General features: G+C 45.1%; 1 long non-coding RNA gene across 2 annotated transcripts in view; it reads right to left on the reverse strand.

The window, feature by feature from the left end:
- LOC128352549 (uncharacterized) overlaps window positions 1–23,435 on the reverse strand; it is a 76,934-nt gene that overhangs the window by 38,158 nt on the left and 15,341 nt on the right. The window lies entirely within an intron of this gene.

Genomic DNA, 23,435 nt, shown 5'->3' on the forward strand with positions numbered 1-23,435 from the left:
GGCTGAGAGAGATTCCTGCCTGCAGCCTTGGAGAAGCTGCTGCCAGTCTGTGAAGACAATACTGAGTTAGATAGACCAATGGTCAGACTCAGTAGATGGCAGCTTCCTATCTTCCTATGTTCAAGTCTCATGGGGTTTCCTGCCTAAAGAATCGGCTTATCTCATCTACACTCACTGACCCCTGTGTTCCTCAGAAAGTGGCAGACTGACTACAAGTCCTCTGGCAAGAAAGCCCCGGCAGTGTTTCGAGCAGGGGCGTAGCAAGGTTGGAGTGCGCCCAGAGACAAGATTTTAAACAAGTCATTTAATGGTACTAGAGAAAGACATGCTGTTCTGGTAGATCCAGGTCTTAACACTCACATCAATTTTGGAGGATAAATACAACTGAAGGAAGCTTGGGCGGGTGTGCGGCTGGGGGAGCCAGTCATGTGACTTACCTCTAGGGCCCCCCCCAAGGCAGTGGGCCCCCAGACAACTGTCTCCCCTTGCCCTATTATAGCTATGCCCCTGGTTTCGAGTACATGAAAAGAATGCTGTCGCTAGAGGCAGACCACTGTTCAGCAGAATTGAAGGTGGCATGAGAGAGCCATTGTTGCCCGTAATGTACACCACTGCTGCACAATGTCAGCTCTCTAGATGTTGTTGGTCTACCACCCAGCATCCAGTATTGGCCACTGTGGCTGGGGATGTTGGGAGTTGGAGCCTAGCAACAGCTGGAGGGACGTTGTTGTACAGCCTTGAGGTACACATTCACTCATTTTATCCTGAGATTGAGACTATTCTCATGCTATTGAGGCTATTCCCATCTCTCTCTGGAGCCCAACCTGGTTTCCACTGTACGTGAGAACCGCTGGGAGCCACGTGGCTTCTGGCGGCGGTGTGGCAGCAAACCTTCTTGGGTAGCAGGCCACTTAACCTGGGTTTTGGGTGCAAGAGTGCTTGAAAAGCAGGTTAGAGGATTGTGTGTCACCACAGCATGGCTCCGCACCACAGTGACTCATGAGTAACCCCCCAGAATGACTTGCGCACTCACGTGGGTCATTCTGGACTTCCAGGGGCTGGGAGGCCCCCAAACCCCACCACCCCAACTGGCGCCATGACAGAGCCAGTAATCATATGGGCAGCCAATCCAGCCACCCAGAAAGGGCCCCTGCTCGTCTGTGGCGAGAGCGGGTCAAGTCCGCTCTCCGCACAAACCCCCTTTAGGCTCTCCACACTGCTTGTCAGGAGAGCCTTATTGTCTCTGGTCCAACAGGTGCTGCAGGTTTTTGAAGCACCGTTTTTAAAAAAAATTAGAAAACCTGTTTGATCATTAGTGATTATGGCCAAAAGCAACAGGACACATTTTTTGCCTCTGGCTTATTCATTTTTATTAAGCACTACCTCTTTAAGAGACAAACCCTGAGGATGAGTAAGCCATGTGAGAGAACTCCAGGGAACAGTTTCAGATTTTGCAGCAGAAAACTGGGTGGTTGGTTGGAGAAATTTTGGAGAGCTGCTGCCCGTCAGTCTAGACAATAGTGAGCTAGATGGACCAATAGTCTGACTCAGTGGTCTGGTTCACATAATAGTTCAAATCTAAGTTTAATGTGGGTTACCGATATTAGCATAAGTGTGTGAACCCATTCTGGGTATTACCGGATTTTAAGCATATTTCCCAGTGCCCAGATTCCCAGCTTTCATTTAAGAAGAAGAAGAAGAAGAAGAAGAAGAAGAAGAAGAAGAAGAAGAAGAAGAAGAAGAAGAAGAAGAAGAAGAAGAAGAAGAAGAAGAAGAAGAAGAAGAAGCAGCTGCTAAGCTCTAGCCTTTGTAGAAGCGGTGTTAAGGAGCAAAACATGTGATCACTATTCTGTTCAACCACTGGACTTCAAGAAAGGCAGCTGAAGCACAAGAAGCTGGCTGGGAGGGGTTCAGAATGGCCACATTCGCACGTAACACAAAACTGGAGGTCCCTTCACCTCCGGTTTTGCAAAGCATACTTCTGAATATGGGCAACCACAAGTAAAGCTAAAAATAGACCTTCCCAAACTCTATTGTGTTCTCTTTATGTTTCACCACCATTAATTCCATTTCTGTGGCGCCAGTATTATGTCCGAACACTGGTACCGCAGATTCCCTCTTAAGCAACCAAAATTGAGGGAGGAAGCTCCTCAAGCTATTGGCTGCCTGGGCTGTCCTTCATCAAAGAAGGAAAACCCAGTTAGATCACTCTCCATTTTGTCTGAATGTGGATGGGAGAGCAGGGGGGATGGGCGGAGCCTTCAGCGTTACATCCAAAGGCGACCAATAAGTAACCCCCCTAAGAAATGTCACCTTTGTTTTTTGTCAGCAGGGGATCTCTATAGGGCAGTTAAGAGGATAGCTTGATTTTGATGTAAATCATTGCCGACCTGTGTATTATAATGTTTAAGATTTTTGGCTTTATAATGCAATCCATTCTATGCATGCCTACTTAGAAGTAAGTACCACTGGTTTCAATCAGATTTTATCCCAAGTAAGTGTATATAGGATTGCAGGCTAACCTGAAATGCTCAGTGTATTTTTTTTTTTTGTTCTATTGCTACAATTAATATCTCAAATCTTCATTTATTTTCTATAGATTTTAATTTTAGGTTTTTTGTGTTTTTTAACTTTGCTTTAAGCCACCCAGAATTCTCCCTGCCCCGTGCTCTTGTCCAGCCTATACTAGTATTCTAAATTGAAAGGAATCATTTTGGTGTTACATTTTATGTTATTATCTCAGGACGTAAATGGTGACCCTAACAAGGCTCAAGCATAAAAGCCTTAATCCCTACTGCCAGTTCTGTAGGGTCAATTGAATTTAGTGGTGAATGAAAATGAACTCAGCACTGCTCCTCAGCATGAGCTTTGATTTGGTATCTTCACCAATCTAATCTGGTATCTTCATAAGAACATAAGAACAGCCCTGCTGGAGCAGGCCCATAGCCCATCTAGTCCAGCATCCTGTTTCACACAGTGGCCCACCAGATGCCTCTGGTGATCCCACAGGCAAGAGGTGAGGGCATGGCCTCTCTCCTGCTGTTACTCCCCTGCAACTGGTACTCAGAGGCATCCTACCTCTGAGGCTGGAGGTGGCCTATAACACTCAGAATAGTAGCCATTGATAGACCTCTCCTCCATTAAATTATTCAAAACCCTCTTAAAACCTTTCAGGTTGTTGGCTGTCAACACATCTTGTGGCAGAGAATTTCACAAGTTGATTATGCGTTGTATGAAAAAGTACTTCCGTTTGTTGGTCCTAAATTTCCTGGCACTCAATGTCATGGGATGACCCCTGGTTATCGTGTTATGTGAGAGGGAGAAAGATTTCTCTCTATCCACTTTCTCCACACCATGCATGATTTTATAGACCTCTATCATGTCTCCCCGCAGTCGTCTTTTTTCAGCTTTACCAATTAACAGCATATTTAAATTAGCATATTTAAACCAATAAATAGCATACCTATTCACTAATAAACAGCATATTCAGGTACTGGAAAATGGAGTTGGGGTGGTAGTCTACAGTTGGTGAGGAATCCATGACAACACTACACACAGCTAATTAGACAAGGATAAAACCTGAACTTGTATATTAGAAAATGTTGGGATATAAAATCTCAAACTATTGTTGGTAGATATCCAGAGCAAATACAACTCAACTGGACAATGCATCAGTTAATTTGCATAATATGTCGATTATTTACAAGCAAAATTGCATAACATGCAAATTAGGATGCCCAGATTTGAAGAGCTTGAATATGACAACCCTGTTTATGGCCCAAGATGAATCTGAGATTCTCACCTTGCGTTAGGTTTACATAATCACTCTAATGTCAGTAACCTGCATTGAACCTAGAGTTGAATGACTGTGTGGACCAGGTCAGTAGAGGGGTGTGAACAAAACTGAATTGCTCAGTTTGGTTTGAGTCTGAAACAGACTTGAACTGAACCAGGCATGTTTGGTTTTGCCCCACAAACAGGGCTTGGCTCGAATTTGAGCCAGTACGGGGGTTCCACAGTTAAAAATTAAAACTCACCACCTCCGGGTGGGTGGTGCTGCCGCAGCTGCAAAAGGGGAGAGTCTGGTCTCCGGTAGTTCCCCCTCCCTCCCCCATCAGCCTCCCTCTGGTCTCAAATGGACTGGTTTGGGCCATTTTCCACTTGTTCCAGGCCTCTCTGTGCTGGCCATTTTGGAGGCTGCCGCACATGCAGGGGCATACCTATAATAGGGCAAGGGGAGACAGTTGTCGGGGGGCACACTGCCTTGGGGGGCCCCCAGAGGCAAGTCACATGACTGACTCCCGCAGCCGCGCACCCGCCCAGGATTCCTTCAGTTGTATCCATCCTCCGAAATTGATGTGATTGTTAAGACCTGGAGCTACCAGAACAGCATGTCTTTCCCTAGTACCATTAAATGACTTGTATCGTCCACAATTTACAAAACCTTTTAAAAAATAATTTAGGATGATGTTCTATTGTGGCACATAGGAGAGATATAGATATAGATATAGATATAGATATACACTATGCTTTTTGTTACCACTATTCAGCCTCATTTAAGATTTCTTTACTTCATGAGCTGAGCTTCAGTGGGGGGGGCATTTTAAAATCTTGTCTCTGGGCCCACTCCTACCTTGCTACGCTCCTGCGCACATGTGCACTGGCCATCTGCGTGACTGGGTTGTGACCCTCCAAAATGGCCACCACCAACGCAGAGAGATCCAACATATACCCCCCTGGAAGCGGTGGGTTGTTAATTAATTAATTTATTTTAACTGTAGAATCCCCAAACTGGCCCCAAGCCAGCCTAGAGTTTGGGCCAGTTCACACATCCCTAGCCAGTGTAAAGCAGGTTCATATGTTCCATTGCACTGGGAAGCTTGTGATCTTGCTTTTGTCACTGGGTTCCAGGGGTTTTGCTAGATCCAAGGCCTGGGCACCAGCCCCACTTCATTAAACTCAATGATGCTCCCCCCTCCCCCCGCCAATAATTATGTATATCTGCTTCCCAAAGAAGAACTGAAGGAAGAAATGCTGTATTGGGGGATGAAGAATCTCTTTTGTCCCCAGCACAGCACCTTTTTTGGCGTAGACAGAGATGTGAACTGATTCTTGTTGCTGGAGCATCAGCCATGGTAGGTGGCTGATGCCACTGACATTCCCCTGACATTCCCACTGACATTCCCTGACATTCCCCTGACATTCCCACCCCTGACATTCGGGGTTCTGACCCATTCATGCACCACCCACAAATGACACCCATGTCGGGTTCTAAATCCACCTCTATTCCAACAGCCTTTTTGGTGCAACACCCCTGCCCTAAGCACTCTTACTTGCAAGTAAGCCTCCTGATCTTAGTGGAACTTGCTTCCAAGTAAGTCTTCTTAAGATCAGAGCCTAAGAAATGCTGACAATGTATGCTTGTTCTGATTCCAGATGAGCTTGAAATTTGTGTTATAAACACTGCTTTGTGTTTGGTCTTCTGGCAGGCAAAATTTTCCACTTTATATCTGCCAGAATCCATCTATAGCTTGCATTAGAAAGCTGTTGCTACAGCTGTAAGAAAAAGTGGACTGCTGGAATGAAAACTCTAGATGTTCCTGCAGCTGTTGTACATGCAGCAAAGCTTCCCTTTGTGATGCCATCTGATAAGAAAAAGGTTTTCAATTCAACGCCACCAATGCATGTTTGTTTCTGACCATTGCAGGAATTGTATATAGCTATTTGTAGCCCCAATTAAACAAGATAGACATTTCATAGGAATAATTAGATGCTCTTGCCTTTTGAGGCATGGTTTATAAAATAAATGAAAGGTTCAGTGGATGAAAGCACATGGCTAGTGGAGACATCTACAGGTTAGTCTTTAGCCCTATTCAGACACTGTGTTGTACAAGTGTACAGAAATTGTACACTTGATACCTGTTCTTGTGTGGATAACTGTACCTGTGTTCATTTTAAAAGTAAACCTGGGTAAAGTAAAGTATGCCTTCGAGTCGGTGTCGACTCCTGGCGCCCACAGAGCCCTGTGGTTGTCTTTGGTAGAAAAAAGGAGGGGTTTACATTGCCACCTCCCGTGCAGTATGAGATTATGCCTTTCAGCATCTTCCTGTATTGCTGCTGCCTAATATAGGTGTTTCAGGAGATTCGAACTGGCAACCTCTGGCTTGCTAGTCAAGTCATTTCCCCACTGCGCCATTACAAGATTCTCAACTGCATGGTACAGATGGGAAGTGTCCTGTTGTACCTATGTTCAACATAACATGTGAATAGCTGTATTTGCATATAGATCTGTACCCGCATACACTGCACACTCATAGTACAAGTGTTCAATATAATGTCTGAACAGGGCTTTTTTGTCCAGATGCTAGGTGGCAGTCCACTTCTGCACTAGAACCACATTCTCAAGTCCAAACTTTAATCACATCTTGCATTGTCTTACATAAATAGCACATAAGGAGGGCCCAACTTGGATTGGGACGATAGTAGGGGATGAGGTTGTTTAAGCCCACCCCTCCCATAGTTCTTATTCAGCTTCCATTGGCTCCAATGAAAAGGTCTCCTATGAGACTTTCCACCCCGAGTAAATAGCACATACACATGTGGGTAGGGGACATGATCTGTCCTTGTTCTTCAGCACAGAGTCCATGTTGTCTGGCAGCTGAAGAGGCAAGGTAGTGTTGTCAGGATAGCACCATAGACAGATGTTTGTTGACAAACAATAGTCAGACTGAGCTCTTAAATACCTCTGAGCCAGGGTCTTTGGGGAAGAGGGGGCAATTGTTTCAGGGCCCCATATATAGAGGGGGCCCCATCCAAGTTATAGATCAAGATTTGAAATGCTCAGATCAATCCTTTTTCATTTAAGGCTGTAAAATGAATCAGTTAAAACATAAGCCCGTCTGAGGTTATATTTTTGGTCCTTTGGATTGAGATTTTTGGTCCTTTGGACTCCAAAGACTTATTTGGACTCACAGGTCCCTTGTGACAGCCTCAAGGCTCAGGAGTATACATTCTCCCCCGCCCCGCCACTCCTATGCCCGTGATAGAATCCACTTCCAATTTAGGTCTGAATAAACCAAGATTGGTTGTGAGTGACATCTGTGTGATGCTTTGCCTTGAGGTTTTGAGACATTTATAGCTGGATAATCAACCACTATCCCCACTTGAGGAAACTTTCAGCCCTCACCCTGAATCGCCAAGCATCTCAGGGTAGCTGTGTTGTCTTGGCACAACAGTCCTCGTTTCTTCACATGGGAACTGACAGCAGACAATGCCAAGATAAACAAAAACCAAGGATTTATTCTTGCTTGAAATAAAAGGAACACTTTCCTCCTTTACACAGAACTACAGTAAAACGCCTCTTCCAGCCAGTAACAGAGCAACTTTTGCCCCAATCTGCATATGGAATCCCCACTGCCCAATCACCACAGTACCTCTATTACATTCTGTACAAAATCTCCAGCACCTTACCCACAAACATACACACAAATGTTTTGCTAATTGTAATTATAAAATGAAACAAACCCCCATTCCATCAGTCTGAACCAGCCAGTTTCAGTTTATTCTAATCTACTTACTTGAAATAAACTGCAAACCTTGGGTACAACAGATGGCAGTTTATTTCAAGTAAGTAGGTTTATACCAACCTACTTACTCAGTATAAACTGAAACTGGTCACATCTGATGTCATGATCAATCTTAGTTCATTTCAATCTAAATCAGAAGTAGATCCTTATTATGTGGGCATGAATAATCCAACACAGTCAGCGAGGGGAAGAAGCTGAAATATACTTATTTGACTGGATGAGGTATTGTCTCAGGCCAGTCTCACTGGATAACAAGCACACACTCCCAAGCCTTGAGGACATCATGTGGAACCAGACTTAACCATGATTCTGCATCACGTCTGAACTAGCTCGTTGACATGGCCCAATTGTGCTGTCAGAGAGTGGTTGAGGATACAGAGAATAATACAGAGATTTTCACTACAAGATGCCAACAGTTTTGACTGGTTATCAGAACAGCAAACATGTAATTTGCTTAGGTGATTGAAAAGAAAATAGCACTAAAAGGCACATCCATTGCCTGGGAATGACAACCACCAAACCTCTTATTAATTTATATGCTTACAAATCAGAACTTGAAAAAGAAGCAAAAGAAGCTCTTGAGCAAATGAAGCTGCCATTTGCTACTGAACCAAAATACTGCCAAATCAAGCCCAGTACTGTCACCTCTGACTGCCACTCCAAATCTAGGTTGAGGTCTCTCTGGGTTTGAAATGAAATTTCTCCCAAGTGGAATTTGAGATATCTCCTATTTGGAGATTACATAGGTAGCTGTCTTACAGAGTCAGACCATTGGTTCCTCCAGCTCTGTATTGTCTGCAGTGACAGACACACTGCACAATGCTAATGTGCACATTGCAACATAATATCTACACAGTTGTGCAAGAGCACCGTTGCACTAAATGCAAGAATGGCTATTAACTGCGCAACTGTGTTTGTACACCGCATGCATTTAGCACAATAGCACAACTGCACAAACATTATATTGCAACACACATGTAATTTTGTGCAGTATATCAGCCAATGACTGGCAGCAGCCCTCCAGAGTTTCAGACCAATTTTTCCAAGCCCTACCTGGAGTCGATACCAGGGATTGAACCTTGGACCATACAAAGCAGTTGCTCTTCCACTAAGCTACACCTTTCCCCCAAGATTAAACTGGGGGCCTTATTCATGCAAAGTGTGAACTCCACCATTCCTTCATTAGGGTTTCTTGACTCACCTCTCTTTCATCTTGAGATAAGGGATCATGGTTGGTTTTTTCCTATGGAGATGAGTTCACAGTTTGATGGAGAAACCCAGCAACCTTTGAATAACCCAACATAGTCACCAGGGGGAAATGCCTGAAACACACTTATTTAAATTGACAGGGTGTTATCTCAGGTCAGTCATATTGGGATAACAGACAAGCTCTGACCACCTCTGTGTCCTTAAGAGTGTGGTTTTTAAAAACCAGATCTAAAGAAATATGGCCTTTCAAAAACATTGAAAACCCTCAGAAAGGACATGTCTACAAGATGATTGTGGAGTTTCTGTTTCTGAGAAATGTACAGCCACTCAGGTTTTAATCTTCCTGTCTTTCAGCTGTTAAAAGCAGAAGAAAACTCTTCCAGGCTATTTATTTTCATCATCTTTTTATCAGGTACCATACTGAGAAACTTGAGTGGCCCTGAAATGTGGCTTCAGCCTTCCTTAACTATATCCCACTCAGTCTATTGTGATGATTAAAAGCTTTTAAGGGTGTATAAATCTCTCTCCGCCTACTCTGTGCAGGGTGACTCACGACAGAGTGCCTCTGAATTGGCGTGTCACAGATAACACCGTGTCTGAAGCCCAGGTGTGCAGCATCGAACAAGTGGAGTCAAAACCTCTCAGGGCCTGGCTGTCACCAAGCTGAGGATGAGGCAGAAGGAAACCTCTTCCCTCTGCTTTTTCTGTTTCTCTGGGCTGCTTTGCAGCAGTGGCAAGGGCTATTTATAAATTATGAAGGCTCACCACTAGAGTTGGCCTCTCTCTCTCCAGAGTTAATCTAAAATAAATCACCACTCCTTCCTTCTTTCCTTTGATAGCATAGACCCTCTGCAGCACATTATGTGGAGAGATGAGGTTGAGGCTGCAGCTGAGCTGACAAATAGAAAGGAGCCCCCGGGGAATATCTATCTGCCAGCACCAAATGCACTACAGCAACATCCCCATCATCTGATCTCCTCTTTGCTGTGATTGTTCTTCTGAAACCTGCCTCCCATACTGTGCTTTTGCTGAAGCACCAGCGTTTCAGGCAGGTGCTTATCTCAAAAGCCTGCTGGCTCATTCAGTCTTATAGCTCCCTATGGCAAAAAGGGATTTCCTTGCAGGGGACATTCAATTTGTTATGAAGTTTTCAAGGAGCTGCTGGTGGTTTGCTAGGATGGGGGTAAGGTGAAGCCTTTCCAGCTGTTACTAATAGAAATGAGAGAGCAGTACAGGTACATGTCGTCTCAAAAAAAGATGGACTGTTAAGGTTTCTCTGTATCTCCATGTTCTTTCAGTATCATGCACCAGACAGTTATGATGGCACCAGGAAGAGGAGCAATGAACAGACAGAAGGCAAGGAGAGAGGTAGAATTATATAGCAGGCACAGCAGGTTCTTCACCTGTGGTGTCAGGCTTTATAACTTTCTTTATTAAGCAAACCGAGCACCAAATCAGCCCTCAGTCTTACACCTCCCTTTATGCATTAAGATGAGTATCTGTTTCTTATTGCTTTTTATTTCAATGTCTGCTTTTTATTTTTAAGAGGCACATCCATTATGCAGATGTGTGTGTTCTTTCTTCACCTGACAAAAAATCAGCATTATTATTTTAAAAACTGAAAAAATGACTTTAGAGGAGTTGTGTTGGCAATGTCACAGGTAGTAGGCAATAGGCATCATCACAGTCACATTTATCCCTGGTTCAACATGAACCCCTAGACTCTTAAGAATCATTTTTGGGGTGGTTGTTTTTTTGGCAGAACTTGCCTCAGGGCAGAAAAATGCATATCCGTGATTGGTTTGTAGGTCACAGTGGCAGTTTCAAAAAGTTAGAGTTCTAATGGGAGAGCTCCATATATGGACTCTACACTATGCTGCAGCTTCTACATTTTGGAGACTGTGACATTCCAGCTTCCGTGCTAAGAATTAGATTATCTATGTCAGGCATGGGCAGACTTCAAGCTATCAAGATCTACTTTGTTTTTCACTAAAACCTCAAAGTCCACCAACCAGAGCCAGGGCTTGGAGGCCCAGCGGGTGCAAAATAGTGGCTCAAGAATGGAGCCAATTACCTACTGAATTCTGTGAGCCATGAACTAGAAAGCCTTTGATTGATTGATTGATTGATTGATTGATTGAGGTGCCTTCAAGTCAACAATCACATAGATAGATTCTTTCCAGGATGATCTATCTTCAACTTGGCCTTTAAGGCCTCTCAGTGATGCATTCATTGCTGTCGTAATTGAGTCCATCCACCTTGCTGCTGGTCATCCTACATTTACAAATATACAAATCAACTTCTGTGTTACTATGAATCAGGGACAGTAAGAGCCTGAGTTAGATGCAGGAGTCTTGTTGTTGTTGTTGTTGTTGCTGCTGCTAATCCATCAGACATCAGAACTCTTTGCTGATCTATGGCAAATCTTCCATCATTTCACCAGTAGATTCCTGATCTACCTTCTGTCAATCCCTTGATCTAGCTAATGAGTTTCAAAGAGTCAGCGACCAACATCCAGTCAAATGCTGAGCTGGTACAAACAGACTTTCCTTAGCATAAGGGGGCACAGTTTTCAGTGATCCTCCCCTTCCTTCTGCAGATGCCTGTGCTTCCCAAAAATATGTCCCCAAAGGTCCTGAAAATTGTCTCCCTTGCACAGTGGAAAACCTTGTTGTGTCCATGCAGTGTTAGTCTGGATGGCTATCACTGCAACAAAATCTGTATTATTATTTTTAAGTGACTGACATGATGCACAGTTTAACGGAGCCAGAACTCTCTGTGTTGGGGCTGCAGTGGAGCTGGAAGACAGCCCCAACACCAGACAAAACCAGTGGGCGTGCAATCAGCATTACTGCTGTTTCTCCTACTCAGGACAATGGGGAAAACAGCAGCAATGCTGATTGCATAGCCACTGGTTTTGTCTGATATTGGGGCTGCCTTCTAGCTCCACGGTAGCCCTGACATAAAAGGTAGTCCCAACACAGAGTGCCTTCTCCTGGCTCCACTAGGTTGTGCATAATGTCAGCCAGTCTCATGCTGAAAGTGACAGGACCTCCATCCCTAAATAAAACATACTGCTCATGTCAGTATGTGTGCATAGATAGGAGTCTTAAGCAGAAGGATATTGGCCTCTGTTGCATATATTACAACTGGAGAAACACAAACAGGTTTGTTGTTGTTGTTGGGAGGCTGACATAGTTTAAGACATGTTGCTTTAACATTTAGCTTTCATCATTCACAAAGCTATACATCCCAACCTTCTTCGCTGTTTTTGTGCTGTCTTCATTACGGGTAAGTTGTTTGTGCGCAGAGATACCCATATTACTGGAACATGAAGTATCATTACACAGTATATAATTTTCTGCCTTAATTGGCTGTTTACTAAAATGTGTAATGCAATCACAGCTAAATAAGAGGTGGACACAGGGGCTGGAAGCAGATATGCACACACCATCATTTGACTGATATCTTCATCCTTTTTCACAACTTGGAAGTGATTTGTCTGGATCCTGTTGACCACACTGCCAAGGTTTGTCCCTCCCTCAAAGACATAACCAGAGCATGAAGCAGAGATTAAGTCTTAGGCTCCCAGTTGAAAGGAGCTATTCATGATGTAAGGTCTGAGGTAAGAATGGGCTGAGATGGTGCTGTAAACACGATACCTACATCAGTAAGAAATCAATGTTCTACACTTATATTGAGATCATGGCCATGCTACTAGTAAATATTACTGAACGGTGCATGCTTTGTCTGCATGTGGTGAAATTGTGCTGATTTACATAAAAACTAACAGTCTGTACAAGGGGCGAGTGAGAGAAAGGTTACAAAAATTTTGTTGTCTATCAGCTTTTTATCTTCATCATCATCAAAACCACAATAAATGTTTGAACACTTTTGAGGCACCTTTTAAAGTTTTGATTCTCATATATTTTTCGAGAGGAGAGCAATTATCCCTATCCACATCCAGCATAGCAGCTCTCCAGTGGTTGCTGCCAATGTCTACTTTATGTTCCTTTTCAGATTATGAATCCTTCAATTAGCTCACACTAATGTCAGTCAACCACATTTAACCAGGATTGACAGGGTTATGCAAATGTGGCCAGAGTACCAGGCAAATCAACTGAGGACAACCCAGAATTCCTTGCACTGGGGTGCAGTCTTGCCTCATACTGGGCTAAGCAAGTAGGGATGTGCGGACCAGTCCGGAGGTCCGGTCTGGCGGTCCGGGGGAAGAACTGAACCACCACCCTGGGTTCCGTCAGACCGGAACTGGACTGCCAGGTCTGGTCCAGCAGGTCCGTGAACTTTTTTTTAAAGTAAGTAAAGCCTTTTCGACCCTTTCAGGCCTCCGTAAAAGCGAGCGGCAGGTCCGCAAACTTTTTTTAAAAGTAAGTAAAGCCTTTTCGGCCCTTTCAGGCCTCCGTAACAGCGAGTGGCCGCCATTTTGGTGGCCACTGTGCATGCGCAAATGCCCTCTGCGAGGCCGTAGCCATGGCCGTAGCCTCGCAGAGGGCATTTGTGCATGTGTGGCAGCTACCAAAATGGCGGCCGCTCGCTCTTACGGAGGCCTGAAAGGGCCGAAAATGCTTTACTTACCTGGCCGCAGTGTTGATGAGGAAGGCCGGCAGGGGGAGAGGGAACCCTCGCAGACACACACACACACCCGCTGCTTCAGCAAGCCCCTCTGAAGGGGCTACAGGTACTTCATTGACTTTTTAAAAAAAAATTATTTATTTTTAAGTTTGTGAACCGGTCTGGGACTAGACCGGGGGGGTTCGATGGGGGGCCGGACTGAACTGGCCCAGTTCCGTTCAAGGCTGCTCCAGGTTCGAACCGAACTGGGCCAGACGGTTCTGTGCACACCCCTATAAGCAAGTATGCTTTTCATGTTGAAAGATGATCATTAGTTGAAACCACAGATTTTTTCACCTGACTGTGAAGACTTGCTCTGGAGAGCATCCTTTCCAGAGCAGCAGGCCTGGGAATCTGAACTGAAGGTGAGCAGAGCCCCTTTCACTGAACTGTTGGCCAAAGACCAAGGAACATCCAGTCAATCTTTGAAACATGCATTGTCATTCAGACCTGACTAGAAGATCTCTGCTTATACATTCAGGCATTCTTGTTGAATATCACTGCAACATGGGCTCCCAAAAAGCTAATACATAATAACATAACTCTCTGGTTTGCATGCATTCTTAACTCATGATGGCCTTGTGGCAACACAAAGCAAGTAGATACTTCTTTTGGCAAGCTGTCACAATGAGGGAGGGCATGAGATGATTAGATCCCTGCTAACTAAGCAGAGGCACCCTTTAAAGTGGTGGGTCTCTTATATTAAGCGGGGGAGAACAACTGTACCTGTCACCCAGCACAGTATCCTTCCAGTGGCTGTTGCTGGTTTCTACCTTATTGGGTTTTTTTGATTGTGAGCCCTTTTGGGACAGGCAGGAATCTTATTTATTTATTCTTCTTCTATGTAAACCATTTTGAGAACTTTTGTTGAAAAGTGGTATACAAGTAGTCAAGCTGATACAGTTCTTGGTTAAAAGTCTTGGTGCTTTAGCACACTTGCTCACCAACACTGTTTAATGCTCACCTGCTAACCCAGTCATAGGAACACAGAAAGCTGCCATATACTGAGTCAGACCATTGGTCCATCTAGTTCAGTAGACAGACTAGCAGCAGCTTCTCAAATTTATCGGCAGGAGTCTCTCTCAGCCCTATCTTGGAGATGCCACTGAGGAACTTGGGACCTTCTGCATGCAAAACATGCAGGTGCTCTTCCGAGAGTGACCACATCACCTGAGGGGAATATCTTACTATACTCAAATGTAATCTCCCATTCAAATGCAAACTGTGGTGGATCCTGCTTAGCAAATGGGACAAGTCAGGCTTGCTACCACAAAACCAGCTCTCTTACCATTGTAATTGAGCAGTCATTGGCCTGGTTCACACAATCCTTTGAATCAAGGTTTCATGTGAGTAACCAATATCTATATATTTTAAAAAACATATGACGCATATCCTGTGGTACGTGGCATATCTTGCAAGAGTTGTCTAGAGAAGGCACGGAGTAGGGCTGAGCAGTGGATGGAGGGGCAGCTGAGGAGGAGGAGGAGGAGGAGGAGGAGGAGGAGGAGGAGGGAGGGCTGAGGAGGAAGAAGAGACACAGCCAAGTCTTCTCGTGATGAGGATGGCCAGGGTGGAAGAGTGCACCGAGGGCCCTCTGTATAGGCCGGAAGGGAAGCCCCAGCTTGGCCATCCTCCTCACGAGGAGACTCAGCAGGGTAACACGATGGAGGTGGTGGTAGAAGCCAACCTAGGCCATAATGATGCCACTCTCCCTAAGAAAGGGAGGGGAGGGGAAGGGTGAGGAATGCGGGAGAGAGAGAGGTGGAGGGAGAGAGTGGGGGGGAGAGAGAGAGGTGGGGGAGAGCTAGCATGCGAGAGAGAGTGTAGCAGGAGGAGAGTGGTGGAGGAGAGAGAGTGATGGTAGGAGAGCAAGAGAGAGAGAAAGGTGGGGGGAGAGGGAGAGCAAGTTGTCCGGGGGAAATGGGGAAGGTTTTGACTCCTCCGCTGCCATCCCGGATGGTAGGGGGCAGCATAAGGAGGGGGAGGGTTGCAGGGCAGGGAGCTAGATTGTCCGTGGAGGGGTGAGAGATGGAGAACAAGAGCGCAGATGTTCTGCACAGGGCCAGCTAGTTAGAATAATTGTGTGAACCTATGCCAAGGCAGGAATCTCAAGTTATAAACCACCTTGGCGTGGGTTCACGCAACCATGCTAATGTTGGTAACCCAAATTAAAACCTTGATTCAAAGGATTGTGTGAACCAGGCCATTAATTTACTAGAGTATTGAAACAAGCTTCCCCTCACCCTCATGAATGTCTCTGCTGCTCAGATTGCAGAAGGATCTGTTGGTAAGCCTCCAGTGCTTGAACACAGCTGATATCTAAGAACATTCTCATGAAAAGTTAATTAAAATGGATTAAAAGTGTCAAAGACAAAGAGTGAACAATGTATAAGAAAAACATACAGTTGTTGAGCCAAGGGGTTTTAGTCACTCCAGCCAGACAGGCTTGTTTTTGTTTGAATAACCAGAGGGCAATCCTACATTTAATATACTCAATGAATACTACAGAGACACCATGAAAGGGAAACAATCCAGCCCCCTAAGGGCCCATGGAAAAATTCCTCCTGGCAAGTGTGTCAAAATACCTTAGCAATGTGGTCTCGATAATAGAGAATGTGATTAAAAATGCATGGATATTTTCAAGTGAAGTAAATGTTTCATAGGGAGATGGATGCCTGGAAGATAATATGGTAGTAAAATAAAGTATGTGCAATATTCTCATTTAGATTTCTTGCTTCAAAAAATAACAACTGCCAAACTTAAGGCCCTACCCAGCACACACCTTTCTGCAGCAGCAGTGGCACAAATATTTTGCTAGGGAACACCAACAGGAAGGCACAGCTGCCTCCTTTTCCCCACTTGCAGCTTCCTAGATGCACCTTGCTGGCCACTGCATGAGGCAGAATGTTGTATTGGATGGGCCTTTGGCCTGACCCAGAAGGGATTTTCTTATGTTCATGTCACTAGGCTAGTGCCTCCTCCCTCTCTTTCCACCTGCAAATAGGAGCATCTTCAAATGCCTGTGTCATCATAAGGGCCTCTAGTGGACCCTTCCATTCGAGTATGGAAGAGTATGGAGGAGGCAGACGAGGAGTTCCATTGTTGTCTTCTCCTGCATGTCCCATCTGCAAATGACAGCATCTCCTAGAGAGGCCTCTATGACATCACAGGGACCTTGACGCAATGCTGACATTTGCAGAAGAGTGGCACCTGGAGGTTTCAGATATTCTGCATAGACCAGGTGCGGCTCGTGAACTCTTCTCCGGGGGGGGGGCAGCTTCTTTAAGGTAAACGGAACCGGTGCTCCATGCCACCCAGCAGCCCCCGCGGCGGGGAATCGCCTCCGCCACTCACCTGGCTGCCTGCAGGGGCTCGCCTCTACGGGAGCCAGGTGAGTGGCGGAGGTGATTCCCCGCCGCAGGGGCTGCTGGGTGGCATGGAGCACCAGCTCCATTTACCTTAAAGAAGCCACCCGCCATCCCCCCGGACTCGGAGGCGCGTTCACGAGCCGCGCCTGGCATAGACAAACCTCTTTTTACCATGGAGTGTTCACTCAACAGGAAGTTACAGATAATATCAGCCTCCCTGATGAGTGTCCCTATAGGATATATGTGTCTGCTGCTGTAGGGTTTAGAAATCCAGTTCATGTTTTTGTTGCTGTTCTAACTAGTTTATGTATGAGGCTAATCTGGGCCAGGTTTTGCAGGAGATCCAGAAAAGAAAACTCGACCTCGGCAGCCTGGCTTTGTGAGAGTCTGAATAAAGCTATTTCTTCAGGTACAAAGCTTGATATCTCACAACTTGTAAAGGATCTCTGACTCAGCCAGGTAGATGATTACCTGGTTGGCCAGCTCAGACTAGCCTTCTCTGTCAGCTAGCTCATGAGAAGAACTCTTATCAGCCGAGTCACGAATGCTCTGAAAAGCTGCCTGATTGTTTAAAACCTTTAACTTTCCAAGAAGCCCCAGAAAGAAAAGATTCTGGTAAACAGAGATTCTGGTAGTTTACTGCTGCCACCAAGTCACTCTTCTTTAAAAGTTTCTCCTATGGGGTTTGAGTGACTAAGAATCCCCACTTCAGTTTGCCTCCCCATTGCTAACAGGCAAGCATATAAAATAGCTGCCCTCCCATGCAGATGCCTGCACGTGGTGAGAGCTGAGGGTAGCTAGGCTGCACAGCCCAGTGGAAAGCATTTTGCACTATTGGGATTCTCCTCCTTCAGCCCCCCTCCCTTCTCTTAATAACCAACTCTGGGAGGCTTGTAGAAAGAGAAGGAACAAAAACAGTTTATTCAATAGAACAGACTGGTTCTTCTGATGCTTAAGATTTTTAGATGCACTTAAAAAGGCTTAGGTTGGTTACAAGAATGTTTCAATACGCCCAGAATTTACTTAGGCGGCACACATTGAAATCTTAGTTATGCGTTACAAAGAACAGATATTTAGGAATGCAAAGCACACAGAAAAATATAATTCCTAATGCAAAGTCTGACTAAACATACTTTCCCCTACACTAGAGTCCGAATCCCCCCTGGGCTTCATTCCCTCTTGAAAATGCACCAAAAATCCTGATGAGGTCAAGCCTCCTGCAATCCTGCCTTTCAACGATCTTCAGAGTAACCATGCAAGGTCAGTGGTGGATTAATAGAGAGGTAGAGTAGGCATTTGCAAATTTTGCCCTTCTCAAATTTTGCTGGCCCTCTCTGTGGGCAAAGGCTGCTGTAGCAAGGGTAGAGTGGGTGAGGAGAAATTCCCCCCCTTTACCTTATTTTTTAGAAAGGCAAACCTTTTTTTGTTTAAGGTAAAGGGCGGCAAAAAGCTTAATCCGCCCCTGTGCGAGATCAAACTCCATGCTGGATTCCCTGCCCCTCCGCACTCTCCTGTTTCACTTCCCCCTTCTTCTTCCCAGCATTCTCAGCAGCAGCCCTCATGTCCCGCCCACCTGGTAGATTGATTGGTCAAGACCTGGGGTCATCAGCCTGTCAGTCAAAGCCAGAGGATCACTTCCTGTTAAGCTGGGAGGCTGGCCACTACACAACCATATTCACATTTTATATTTTTAGGTGCACACTTAACACACATATTTTTAGGTGCATACTTTAAAATATGTGATGTGTAAAGTGGCCTTAAATGCTAGGGCTCCCAAGGTTCTTAGAGCAGAAGAAAAAACATTGTTTTAAAAACATAGGCTGACATCCTGACTTACGAAGCACCTGTGCAGACAGAGACACACCAATGTTGTACCAGTGCAGAAGAGTTCCAGACTATCACTGCACTGGTGATAGAGTATGTGTGTGTGAGGGAGGTCCCAACCCCTTCCCCCTGAAGCTCTCCATATCACCCAAAAATATGTCCCTGAGGGCTGTGCAACCCTCAAGAATATTTTTTTTGTTGGCACAGACAACCTCCTAGGGAAGGGGGGTCATCAAGATTTGTCCCACCACTGAGCCAGCAGTGGAGCTGAGTTGCACTGGTGTTTCATTAGGACATCAGCCATGATTTTAAAACGTTCTAGCAGTATTCATTTTGTGATAGAGCAATCCATAGCACTATATTCTCTATATTTCCTCCCATCCACCCAAAATTTTACGAGCTTTCCATTTTTAGGCACTGGTGGTGAAAATAGATTGTTATTTTTTCCTGCCTCCCAAACCATCACATCTACATTCATATCCTCTTGAGAATAGACTAAACTATTACAAAATATGACTGGGTGATGGGGAAAAACTATTTGCCAAGAAAAGGCAGAGCTTGAAGGAGAGGTCTCATTTGCTGCTCAAGGTCTTCAGCATCCACAGGATATGAAAAGCCCTGGGGCCAGCCCACAGGTAAAAATGCCAGAAAGCAGACTGATGTAGATGGAACTAATTGCTCCAGTTCAACAAAACTAAAAAACAAAACCTAGGGGAAATACCTCAGCACGCTCTACAGCTCAAGAGAATGCTGATTCAGTCCCCCCAAAAGGGCAAAATCAGATAAATGAGAAAGCAAAGCCAATTTGCTTGGTTATTCTTAAGAGCCATCTTTAATTTATAGCCTCTGGGGTTTAAATTGAGATGATTAAAACTGAGTTAACAAAAACATAGATGGGTAGTGGGGAAAACTCCCCAACAGAACAATCTTCTGAAGAACCTCCTACTAAAAGAAAAAGAAGTGATATTGGTTGGGACACTGAGCTCGTTTAAAAAACCCCCCACCAAAACATCCCCCCCCCCCCGCATTTTATCATACCATTTCTCCAAGATGCTGAGAGTAACATTTTAGCTCACAAGAATTAGGACGGTGGAAGAAATAAAAATAAAAATGGTTCTATATGCCATTCATTTGTTGTTTGAAACCCCTATTGTTTCACCACCGAGTCATTAAATTCATGTTTATTTCACAAAAAATTTCTCAGTTTTCATTTCCCCACTTGTTTTCAAAATTAAGGAGAATGGGAAACTTACCTTGTGGCAGAGCAGAGTAGCTGCCCCCCCGCCCCCCGCACACACACTTTTCTTTAAACTGTTTTCAAATTGTAAAAAGAATGTCAGAGTTCCTCTCAGTGGTTACCCCCAGACAGCCACCATGCCTCCCTCACAGTGCCTGAACATTGGGTCCCCCTGAGCCTCAACTGCCCACAGTTACATGTAGCATGTAAAATTCAATCTCTTCTACATTCTATTGAAAACAGTGGCTGACATACTGTGCAGCAAATCATGCACCAAAGGAGGATGCAGGCCCGCTGCTTGCATAGTACGTACCAGCCTGTCACCACCCTTAGTACAGGTGGAAGAAGCTGTGCTAACGACACTATGCGTCAGAGCAGCTGCACCTGACTCCCAATGAATAAGACTGCTCCTTTAATTAAAGAAATGGGCAAAAGGTTAAAAAAAAATACACAGCCCATGTTTTTAAAGAGTACAAAAAGGTTTCATTGTTAATGAAGTGGTTGATTTAAATCTCTGATTACTCTGAGCCAACAACCTGGATGGCTTTAAGAAGGGTTTGGATAACTTCATGGAGGAGAGTTCTATCAACAGCTACTAGTCGGAGGGCTATACGCCACCTCCAGCCTCAAAGGCAGGATGCCTCTGAGTACCAGTTTCAGGGGAGTAACAGCAGGAGAGAGGGCATGCCCTCAACTCCTACCTGTGGCTTCCAGCGGCATCTGGTGGGCCACTGTGCAAAACAGGATGCTGGACTAGATGGGCCTTGGGCTGTTCTTACATTGTTATGTTCTTATGAGCCTCTTCATACAATGTCAAGTCAAGTCAAGTTTTATTTACGGTCCTAGACCAAACAATTCATACAATGTATTTCTTAGGTACCTATAACATAAATTGTAGGTGGACATCTATAAGGAACGGGGCCTTCTTCATAGTGGCTCCAATCCTCTGGAATACACTCCTGGTGGCAACTAGGCATGCTCTCTCTATATATGCGGAAAGTTAGAATAAAATAAAATTCTGTAAAAGTTACATTTTAAACCTTAAAATCAATTAAACAATGACACCAAGAAACAATTCAAAAGAAACAGACGCAAGAGAGCTGAGAAACCTGGCAGCCTTTAGGAGGTAAAAGCCTGAGTAAATAAAAAGGTCTTTAGTTGATTTTTAAAAACAGCCACATCTTTAATAGAGCAAATGTTCACTGTGAGAGCATTCCAGAGCCTGGGGGCAAGAACAGAAAAGGCCTTGTCCCATGCGCACGACAAATCTAGCCTCTCTCAACATCGGCACATGGAGCAAAAGCCCCGCTGACTAGGGATGTGCAAAACATTACGGGCACAGATCGATCTGTGCCCGAAATGAGCAATTTCGGATGATTCGGGGCCGAACCGAATCTCCCCCGATGTCTCCCGATATTTTTTGGGGCCAAGCCAAATCACCCAAATTTCGGGGCCAAAAAATTCGGGTGATTTGGCTCATGGCCGATTTTGGGGGATTTTTTGAAGTTTTAGTGACTTTGGGGCAGTTTGGGGGCATAGAATGGGATCTGAGTAAAAAGAGTGGGGTGGGGTGGTAGTGCCTAATGGGTGCAGGCTACCACCCCAATTTCAGAGGGATTGGGCAAAGGGGTGATTTTGGGGGAATTTCTGAAGTTTTTGTGACTTTGGGGCAGTTTGAGGCAGATTGGGGCAGAAAGTGGGGCCTGGGGAAGAAGAGTAGGGTGGGGTGGTAGTGCCTAATGGGTGGAGGCTACCACCCCAAGTTAAGGGGGATTGGACAAAGGGGTGATTTTTTGGGAATTTTTGAAGTTTTTGTGTCTTTGGGGCAGTTTGGGGGCAGAAAGTGTATCTGCCCCAAAAGGGTGGGGTGGAGTGGTAGTGCCTAATGGGTGGCAGCTAACACCCCAATTTCAGGGGGATTGGGCAGAGGGCTGATTTTTTGGGAATTTTTGAAGTTTTGGTGTCTTTGGGGCAGATTGGGGGCAGAAAGTGGATCTGCCCCAAAAGAGTCATCATATTCATAGTAAATGCGAGTGTGAAAAAGTGAAAGTGGGGTCATGAGAGTTCTTTAACTGAAAAAAATCTCATTTGCTATCATTGAATGAAAATTCACACCTCAGAAAATAAGGGAATAACATCCCTTCACAAAAACTTCTGAGGTGTGAATTCTCATTCAATGATAGCAAATGAGATTTTTTTCAATTAAAGAACGCTCATGACCCCACTTTCACTTTTTTCACACTATCACTTACTATGAATATTGAATGAATCAATCTACCACACTGCACTTTATGAAGAAAAACCTCAGAAAATCAACAAAATCCAGTCCTCTGGCCAATCACTCTGAAATTCAGGACAGGTGGTAGCCTCCACCCATTAGGAACTATCTACCAGCCCACCCCACTCTTTTGGGGCAGATCCACTTTCTGCCCCCAATCTGCCCCAAAGACACCAAAACTTCAAAAATTCCCAAAAAATCACCCCTTTGTCCAATCCCCCTTAAATTGGGGTGGTAGCCTCCACCCATTAGGCGATACCACCCCACCCCACTCTTCTGCCCCAGGCCCCACTTTCTGCCCCAATCTGCCCCAAAGACACAAAAACTTCAGAAATTTCCCAAAAATCACCCCTTTGCCCAATCCCCCTGAAATTGGGGTGGTAGTCTGCACCCATTAGGCACTACCACCGCACCCCACTCTTTTTGCCCAGATCCCATGCTATGCCCCCGAACTGCCCCAAAGTCACTAAAACTTCAAATATTCCCAAAAAATCAGCCCTTTGCCCAATCCCCCTGAAATTGGGGTGGTAGCTTCCACCCATTGGGCACTACCACCCCACCACAAAAGTTTGCCCCTGGGCCCTTTCCCCCAAATTGATTCGGATTTGCATTCGGGTTAAACCCGAATCCGAACCGAATCAAGGGTGATTCGGGTGGCCCATATTCAGGCACAAAACAGAACAGGGGTGATTCGGTTCATGTCCCGAACCGAATCACCGAAAATGCGAATTGCACACCCCTACCGCTGACAATCTTGTTGGGCAGGCAGAAACCCTTGGAAGCAGGCGGTCCTTCAGGTATCCAGGGCCCAAACCATTAAGGGCTTTAAAGGTAATAACCGGCACCTTGAATTGGATCTGGAAACAAATTGGCAACCACTGCAGCTCTTTCAGAATAGGTGTAATATGCTCTGAGTGAGCAGTTCCAGAAAGAACCCTGGCAGCTGCATTCTGCACCAACTGAAGTTTCAGAATGTTCTTCAAAGACAGCCCCACGTAGAGCACATTGCAGTAATCTAGCCACGATGTGACTAAGGCATGGGTAACCATGCCCAGATCTGCCTTTACAAGAAAGGGCACACACTAGCCGAAGCTGTGAAAAGGCATCCCTGGCCACTGCCTCCACCTGAGCATCCAAAAGCAGAGCATTTTTTTTAACATCCTGGAGCTTTTCCAGAGGGTGACTATACTTCAGGAGGATGGGTGGGTGTTCACATATTAGCCAGATTCACCCTGAAATCTGTGCGATATTTCAGAGAGCACTTCACACAATTCGGGTGTTTCCCTGCGTATTGGAACCTA

Source organism: Hemicordylus capensis, chromosome 3, assembly GCF_027244095.1.
Source record: "Hemicordylus capensis ecotype Gifberg chromosome 3, rHemCap1.1.pri, whole genome shotgun sequence".
Lineage (NCBI taxonomy): Eukaryota > Metazoa > Chordata > Lepidosauria > Squamata > Cordylidae > Hemicordylus > Hemicordylus capensis.